We start from the raw sequence: 10155 nt of genomic DNA, 5'->3' as shown, positions 1-10155 counted from the left end.
GCATTCTGCAATGAAACCCACAGTATATCCAAAATATGCCTGTAATGAATATCAGTGAAATACCCACCAAAACATGGATAATATTTTTGTGGAATTTGAAAAAATGATTCTCAAATATATATGAAAGTTGAGAGTTCCATATCTAGTGATATTTTATTGAACCTAAATATCCCGATTGACCTCTGGAATTCTTCATGCTGAAAACAAATAAAAATGCTGAAGACTAGACATAGATATAGATAGATATAGACATATCTCCAAAGACCTAATGAAACAAAAGCATTTTTCAATCACAAGTATAATAGAGGGTATGGAAAGTTGTATTTTCCAAAGATGGACACAATAATATTTTCCATCTCACAGATCTGCAAGGTGAGAATTCCAAGCCACTGAAATGCTATGTACAGGTCCTCATGTCAATAGTCCCAGCTAAGTGCAATCCAGCTTTCAAAACATCCTAACCCAGGTAGCAGACATTTGTATAGAGGAGCTTAAAGATGATTGATTCCAATAGCCAGCCATTTGAGTCATTCCCCAGGAGTTTAGGTTTCCCTGCTGAGACCGCAGACATTGTGGAACAGTCAAGCACTTCCTGTTGAGTCCTGTCCAAATTCCTGACCCATAGGATTTTTGATCATAATAAAATTACTATTGTTTTATATCACTAGATTTTTGGTGGTGTGTTTTATAGTAACAGTTAATTGAAACAGTTGTATTTCAGCAAGTGGCAGGAATACAGAAACTGCTTTTGCCCTGAATGTGTATGCAGAAGCTGGAAACTTCAGTGGTTTTCACAGCCTTCATGAGTCAGGGAGCACCCAAGGTAGGAAATCTAATAAGAAACTCTCAAACCCTGAGATAGGAACGTCGATGCAAGGAGGAAGCAAAAGTAAATATACGCATGCCTCTATCCTCAAAGGACTATGGTTTTCCCGACTCTGAGAAGAGAAAGGAAAAAAATACCAAATCCCTGGGAAGTTGTACCCACAAGGTGGACTTTGAATATATTTGCAGTCAAAAGTTGAGACTCTTATGCTTCAATTAAGTTTTAAATTATTCTACATCCTTACTGCCCTAAAGTGCTTACAGTGGTAATACAAATCCTCTCTGGAATAATACTCCTTTCTCCTACACCCAAAAATTCTGATAATTAATTTTCAAATAAAATGGAGTAGCACAAAACTTCTGTTCCCAGCTATGATTAAGTAATAAAGATCAGATCTAACCTTCACCTAAAACAACTACAAACTTGGTGGAGTAGAAACTCTTGAGCTTACCCCCCTCACAAAAACACCAAAATCACAGCAAACTGCTGAACAACCATCAACAAAAAAATGCTGGAACCTACAGAAAAGATAGCTTACATCCAAAGACAAAGAAGAATATAGGAGGGGTGCAATCATGATAAAATCAAATCCTATACCTGCCAGGTGGGTGACCAACAAACTGGAAAATAACAATATCACAGAGGTTCTCTTACAGGAGTGAAAGTTCTGAGCCCCAGGTCAGAATCCCCAGCCTGGGAGTCTGGCATTGGGAGAAGGAGTCCCCAGACCATCTGGCTTTGAAGGCCAGTGGGGTTTGATAGCAGGAATTCCACAGGACTGGGGGAAACAGAGACTCCACTCTTGGAGGGTGCATACGAAGTCTCAGGCACACCAGGACCCAGGGGAAAAAGCGGTGACCTCATAAGATCCTGGGTCAGACCTACCTGCTAGTATTGGAGGGTCTCCAGTGGAGGCGGGGGGCAGCTGTCCCTCATTGTGAGAACAAAGACACTGGTGGTGGTAGTTTTGGGGAGTACTCATTGGTGTGAGCCCTCCTGGAGGTGGCCTTTTTCTCACCAAAAATTGGACATCTCAAATAATGTTTTCTTTTTTTTTAACATCTTTATTGGAGTATAATTGCTTTACAATGGTGTGTTAGTTTCTGCTTTATAACAAAGTGAATCAGTTATACATATACATATGTTCCCATATCTCTTCCCTCTTGCATCTCCCTGCCTCCCACCCTCCCTATCCCACCCCTCTAGGTGGTCACAAACCACCAACTGATCTCCCTGTGCTATGCAGCTGCTTCCCACTAGCTATCTATTTTACATTTAGTAGTGTATATATGTCCATGCCACTCTCTCACTTTGTCACAGGTTACCCTTCCCCCTCCCCATATCCTCAAGTCCATTCTCTAGTAGGTCTGTGTCTTTATTCCCATCTTACCCCTAGGTTCTTCATGACTTTTTTTTTTTTCCTTAGATTCCATATATATGTGTTAGCATACGGTATTTGTTTTTCTCTTTTTGACTTACTTCACTCTGTATGACAGATCTAGGCCCATCCACCTCACTACAAATAATTCAATTTCGTTTCTTTTTATGGCTGAGTAATATTCCATTGTATATATGTGCCACACCTTCTTTATCCATTCATCCTATAATGGACACATAGGTTGCTTCCATGTCCTGGCTATTGTAAATAGAGCTGCAATGAACATTTTGGTACATGACTCTTTTTGAATTATGGTTCTCTCAGGGTATATGCCCAGTAGTGGGATTGCTGGGTCATATGGTAGTTCTATTTGTAGTTTTTTAAGGAAACTCCATACTGTTCTTCATAGTGGCTGTATCAATTTACATTCCCACCAACAGTGCAAGAGTGTTCCCTTTTCTCCACACCCTCTCCAGCATTTATTGCTTCCAGATTTTTTGATGGTGGCCATTCTGACCAGTGTGAGATGATACCTCATCGTAGTTTTGATTTGCATTTCTCTAATGATTAATAATGTTGAGCATTCTTTCATGTGTTTGTTGGCAGTCTGTATATCTTCTTTGGAGTAATGTCTATTTAGGCCTTCTGCCCATTTTTGGATTAGATTGTTTGTTTTTTTGTTATTGAGCTGCATGTGCTGCTTGTAAATTTTGGAGATTAATCCTTTGTCAGTTGTTTCATTTGCAAATATTTTCTCCCATTCTGAGGGCTGTCTTCTGGTCTTGTTTATGGTTTCCTTTGCCGTGAAAAAGGTTTTAAGTTTCATTAGGTCCCATTTTTTAATTTTTGTTTCTATTTCCATTTCTCTAGGAGGTGGGTCAAAAAGGATCTTGCTGTGATTTATGTCATAGATTGTTCTGCCTATGTTTTCCTCTAAGAGTTTGAGAGTGTCTGTCCTTACATTTAGGTCTTTAATCCATTTTGAGTTTATTTTTGTGTATGGCGTTAGGAAGTGTTCTAATTTCGTACTTTTACATGTACCTGTCCAGTTTACTCAGCACCACTTATTGAAGAGGCTGTCTTTTCTCCACTGTATATTCTTGCCTCCTTTATCAAAGATAAGGTGACCATATGCACATGCGTTTATCTCTGGGCTTTCTATCCTGTTCCATTGATCTATATTTCTGTTTTTGTGCCAGTACCATACTGTCTTGATTACTGTAGCTTTGTAGTATAGTCTGAAGTCAGGGAGCCTGATTCCTCCAGCTCCATTTTTCGTTCTCAAGATTGCTTTGGCTATTCGGGGTCTTTTGTGTTTCCATACAAATTGTGAAATTTTTTTGTTCTAGTTCTATGAAAAATGCCAGTGGTAGTTTGATAGGGATTGCATTGAATCTATAGATTGTTTTGGGTAGTAGAGTCATTTTCATAATGTTGATTCTTCCAATCCAAGAACATGGTATATCTCTCCATCTATTTGAATCATCTTTAATTTCTTTCATCAGTGTTTTATAATTTTCTGCATAGAGGTCTTTTGTCTCCTTATGTAGGTTTATTCCTAGATATTTTATTCTTTTTGTTGCAATGGTAAATGGGAGTATTTTCCTAATTTCACTTTCAGATTTTTCATCATTAATGTATAGGAATGCCAGAGATTTCTTTGCATTAATTTTGTATCCTGCTACTTTACCAAATTCATGGATTAGATATAGTAGTTTTCTGGTAGCATCTTTAGGATTCTCTGTGTATAGTATCATGTCATCTGCAAACAGTGACAGCTTTACTTCTTCTTTTCCGATTTGGATTCCTTTTATTTCTTTTTCTTCTCTGATTGTTGTGGCCTAAACTTCCAAAACTATGTTGAATAATAGTGGTGAGAGTGGGCAACCTTGTCTTGTTCCTGATCTTAGTGGAAATGGTTTCTGTTTTTCACCATTGAGGACGATGTTGTCTGTGGGTTTGTCATATATGGCCTTTATTATGTTGAGGAAAGTTCCCTCTATGCCTACTTTCTGCAGGGTTTTTATCATAAATTAGTGTTGAATTTTGTCGAAAGCTTTCTCTGCATCTCTTGAGATGATCATATGGTTTTTCTCCTTCAATTTGTTAATATGGTGTATCACGTTGATTGATTTGCGTATATTGAGGAATCCTTGCATTCCTGGAATAAACCCCACTTTATCATGGTGTATGATCCTTTTAATGTGCTGTTGGATTCTGTTTGCTGGTATTTTTTTTTAGGATTTTTGCATCTATGTTCATCAGTGACATTGGCCTGTAGTTTTCTTTCTTTGTGACATCTTTTTCTGGTTTTCGTATCAGGTTGATGGTGGCCTTGTAGAATGAGTTTGGGAGTGTTCTTCCCTCTGCTATATTTTGGAAGAGTTTGAGAAAGGTAGGTGTTAGCTCTTCTCTAAATGTTTGATAGAATTCACCTGTGAAACCATCTTGTCCTGGGCTTTTTTTTGTTGGAAGATTTTTAATCACAGTTTCAATTTCAGTGCTTGTGATTGGTCTGTTCATGTTTTCTATTTCTTCCTGGTTTCAAATAATGGTTTTAAACACTGGGCATTATCCAGCAGGACAGTCATTTCTGAGGGAGAAAAAAAATATTAACTGAGGGCTATGACTGCCTTACTTGCACCCTGGATAGTGTTTCCAGCCCATAGTTCAGGGAGAAGACACCTAGGTGGAGCCTGGTGGTGTTGCTCAGTTGAGGTAATGAAGTTGAGAACTGGTGAGGCCAAGGCAGCTGCAGTTCACAGGGTCAAATAGCAGACAGGAGAGTCCTATAGAGTGAGAGCTCTGCATAGATAAAGCAATTACTTCTTGAATTTCAACTGAATACTGATCAGTGAATCAGTGTCAGGAAACTACCTGAATTTTTAAAAAGTACTATTTGGAAGAAACAGAAAGAAAAATCTGCAGGGTTAACACAGGGTCAGGAAAAGTTTGTGTCCTTACCAGCCAAAGTAGTAATTCAATAGTAGTAACATCATAATTCAAAGGGTTAGAATAAACAAAAGTGTATTTGGTCATTGGTGGAGAAATATTAATAGACCAAATTCTCCTCTGCTTCTTCCTACAAAACTTAAAACAACCCGGAAAAGGATTAAATTGTGTCTAGTAACACCTGCTTTCCACAAAAAAAATCCTCAGGTATATTTAGGAACATAAAAATATCTAGCATCCAGCAAGGTAAAGTTCAAAATATCTGGCATTCAATAAAATTGCCAGATGTAAAAAGAAATCACCCATATAATGAAAAGAAATATTCAATCAATAGTAACAGACTCAGAAGTGACAGATGATAGAATTAGTAGACAAGGATAATAAAACAGTTAATATAATTATCTTCCAAATGTGCAATAAGGTAGAGGGAAGGATGAATATATTAAGAAAAGTGATGAATGATATCAAAAAAGTATCAAATTGAATTTCTAGTTCCATAAAATATCTGATATTAAAAATATACACTGGGTGGGATTAACAGCAGAAGATATAAATGAACTTGAAATATAAAGCAATAAACAATAAAACTATCCTAAAACAATAAAAACTATCCAAAATTATATATATAGAGAAAAAAATATTAAAACATACTAACAGATCAAGTAGTCCAATGTATGTGTCTGGCGTACTTGAAGGAGACAGAAGAGAAAGAAAAAATATTTGGAGCAATAGTGACTGACAATTTTACAAATCTGATGAAAATTATAAAACCAAGAATCCAAGAAGCTCAACACACTTCAAACAGAAGCAACATGAAGAAGTCTATACCATGACATACAATCAAATTTCTTAAAGTAACTGCTAAAGGGAAATTTTTAAGAAACAGCCAAAGAAAAAAGAATCATTACTTAAAGAAGAACAGATATAAGATGATTGCAGATAGAAAACTTCTTTTTGCAATCAATGCAAGGCAGAAGAATGTGGAGTAACATTTAAAATACTGAATTGAAAAATGCGAACCTGGAATTCTATACCCAGCAACAATATCTTTCAAAAATGAAGGCAAAATAGAGACTTATTCAGGCATACAAAAGGTAAAATAATTCATCATTAGCACCATGAGTTATGTTCAGGGAAGTCCTTCAAGCAGAAAGAAAATAATACCAGATGGAAACATGCATCTACACAAAGAAATAAAGAACACTGCAAATGATAAATACGTGGGTGAATATAAAAAAAACCTCTGCTTATTTTTAAAACCTTTCTGAAGGAAAATTAAATTGTTAAAGGAAAAATAATAACATGTATTATCAAGACCATAACAAATGAAGAAATAAAATGTATGATAACCGTATCACAAAGGCTGAATAAATGGAAGTACACAGTTTTAAGGCTCTTTTACTGTATGTGAAATGATATGCTATCACTCATTTCTTACCAGCAGAAACTGAGGTGGCCATAGGAGCAGGCCACCCGGGTAACATATCTTATACACCAGGTATCCTTCTTTGTGGGAGCTCCTTTCATGCTCACTGGTGCTGACTGGGGAAGGGGGACATACAATGGAGAGTGGATGTCTGTAAGAGTCAGGCTTGCTAGTAATAGCCCAGTAGAGGTAGATTCAAAGGAGGATAGAACCCCAAAACCAAAGACTTTTTTATTTCCCTCTCAGCTTCTGTAGGAAGAAGCAGTGCCTTCTGTCTGTCTTACTTGTATTTTTGGTGTTGCTGAACTACCACACATCTGGAATCCAACAGAATTCTGTGCTCCTGGGGCATCCAGAACTCTGTATGCACATGGGATGCCCAGGAATGGTGCCAAACATACTGTGCTTATCTCCTCTGCTCGTGCACATGCTCCTGTATCCAATTCAATTTCCTTAACAAAGGACAAGTTCAAAGATAAAATTATTATTAAGAATTTCATGAAGGTAATAGGACAGCATTAACCAAACAGGAGGCCCTTCTGCAGGTTCTGTGTGCCTGCACAGTTCTCATGCCATAAATCTGGCCCTGAGCGATACATCCAGGAACTCAGTAAAGATCGAGTGAAAGTCTTGGTTTATGTTAAGGGCCGAGCACTGGTTGGCCTTCCATTGGTGGGATTGGCCTTATTGCCTCTTTTTCTGTTCACTTCCCTGATACCTTGCCCAGGTACAGAGGTAGTGTTTTTACCCTCCTGGTTTTGTTATTCCATGTAACATGATGCCAAAAGATGTAGAAAGTTTCTGGTTTCCAATGACCTACTGAAGCCCTGTGTACTGGCAGCTGTTCACCTTGGCCACCAGTCAGGGTTTCAGCTATACCTGGTAGGATGGTGGGGGAGCCACTGGGGTTAAATTCAACATTGAAAAGTATTAATTTAAACCATAACACCAATAGGAAAATTTGCAAATCTTTATGATCATTTCAAAATGTGCAGAAAAAGTTTTGATAAAACTAACATCCACTTGTGATTTTGTTAAAAAAAAGTCTTTGAAATCTAGATATAAAAGGGAACTTCCTTAACCTAATAAAGAATATTAAAAAAATTACAGCCAACAAACATTCAGTGATAAAATATTTAAAGCTTTCCCTTTGAGAATACAGAATATGTAAGAATGCCTTCCATCATCACTTCTATTCAACATTTTAGTTTGAAAAAGACATAAAAATTATTTAAAAAAGAAAAATAAAATAGTCATTATTTACTGGTGGCATAATTATGTAGAAAATAATATAATACAGATAATTAAAAAAGAAGTTTAGCAGAATTGCAAGATACAGAATTAAAATACAAATGTCAATGTAGACTTCTGCCTTAAACCATGGAAGAGTAGTTAGTAACAGACTAGCCTTTCTACTTAAATAACTGGACAAGTTATGTGAGGCAAGATTTCAGGCCTTGGGCATGAGTCAGCATATAGCTGTCATCCCTGAGAGAAGTAAAAAACATGATATAAAGTCCCATGTTCACTGCAGCTCTCTGTCTGAAGTCAATTTCTTGATTACAGCTTACAAAGCTGGAAAACAAGCAAAGCACATCAGTTCCACTTGCCTGTGGAGACAGACTTCAGAATTTGGGGCTGTCAGATTAGCTGGAAACTGCAGGGCAGGCGGGAAAGAAGAAAGATGCACATAAGGCAGGAACCAAAAGTCTCGTTGGGGGTTCCCTATAAGTCCTTACTCAAGGATTAGGCTGTGCCTATACAATGAAAACCTTTACAAGGCTTACTAAAGACTAGTTGTTGTGAGATTGAGAGAGTAATAAAGATATTAGAGGTTGGCCAGAAATGGGAAATGAAATTCCCATCCAAGTAGAGTGAGGAAACCTCAGAAACACTCAGGGATAAAACTGAGACACCAGAAAGGCCATAGCTTAGGTGCAATGATCACTAAGGCTTACTGAAGACCTATACTAACAAAGCTCAAAATCAAGCCTGGACAAGAACAGGAGGGAATTTGAAGATAGCCAATGTAGAGGGTCTTGGAAAACATTTTGGAATTTTCACTGATCCACTGTAACAGAGTATAGAGCCAAGCCTACATAAATGCAAGTTGATTGGATATATTGAACTGACTGCAAGAAAAAAAACAACAACAACACTTTTCAGAGGAATATAACAGAATTCAGTGTCCTTACAGCATATCACCCACAGCATCCAGTACACAATGAAAGGTTACCATATCTGCAAAGAAACAGGAAAATATGACCAACAACAAAGAAAAATAGCAGTCAATAGAAATAGTTGTTGAGAAGGCAGAAATGTTTAATTTCAAGGTGAAGTGTTTAAAACAGCTATTATAAATATGTTTAAGGGCTTAATGGGAAATATGGCCACAATGAGTGAAGAGTCAAGGAATCTCAGTAGTGAAATAGAAATATAACACTTAAATGGAAATTTAGTGATTCTACAGTAAATGACTTTTAAAAATTACTGAATAAGCTTCAGGGCAGAATAAAGACAGTTGAAGTGGGAATCCAATCTGAAGAACAGAGGATAAGAGCTTGGAAACTAACAGAGCCTCAGGGATTTAGGGTGACACAATTATCACCATATAACTGGAATCCCACAATGAAAGATCACTTATGATGGGCCAGAAAAATTATTTAAAAAATATATCCAAAGCTTTCCAAGTGATATAAAGTATTGGCTTATAAATCCAAGAAGTTCAGCAAAATCAAAGTAGGGTAAATACAAAGAGAAGTATACCTACACACCTAGATACGTGATAGTCACACTGCTGAAAACCAAAGGTAACACGTGGAAAGCAGTGTGAGGTGGAAACAAAAAGATAGATTGCAACAGAGGGCTAGTTAGATAAATAATGGCAAACCTCACATCAGAAACATGGAGGCAAGAAGATCCAGAATTCTAAATAACCATCAAAAAAGAGAGGGAAGAAAGACCTTTTCAGATAAATAAAGCTGAGAGAAAGTATCACCAACACAGTTGGTGTTGCTAATTCTGCAATATGAAGGGAATTGGTTCCATTGGAGATGTAGGAAAGAACGAAACACCAGAAATGGTAAATATTAGAGTAAAAATTTTAAGTTGAGGTTTTACAATGCATTTAAAAGAAACATACACGACAACAATAATACAAAAGATAGGGTGGGAGTGTGAAAAATAGAATTACACTCTTACAAGGTTTATACATTTGTGAAGTATCATATATGAACAGGAGGTGTGAAGTACTGTGTGTGAAATGTGAAACCGTGAACTCCAGCTCTGGAATACTGGAGTTGGGGAGAAAACTGAGGGTAGTATGAAAGAACAGCATAGGGGGATCCCTCCTAAATATGTAATATTAATGGATATAATATTGATGAATCTTAGCAATTATTTAAGTATGCATACTATTAATCCTAGAGTTGTAGAACACTACATTTAACAGTTGCAGAATACACATTCTTTTCTAGTACACTGAGAGCAATCATTGAGATAAACCATATGCTGGGCTATAAAATGAGTCTCAATAATTTTCAAAAGTTTGAAATCTTATAGAGTATGTTGTCT

This window comes from Aethalodelphis obliquidens, unplaced genomic scaffold, assembly GCF_003676395.1.
Source record: "Aethalodelphis obliquidens isolate GAN/ISIS:26980383/991018 unplaced genomic scaffold, ASM367639v1 scaffold39, whole genome shotgun sequence".
Classification (NCBI taxonomy): Eukaryota; Metazoa; Chordata; class Mammalia; order Artiodactyla; family Delphinidae; genus Aethalodelphis; species Aethalodelphis obliquidens.
This window is presented reverse-complemented; position numbering follows the sequence as displayed.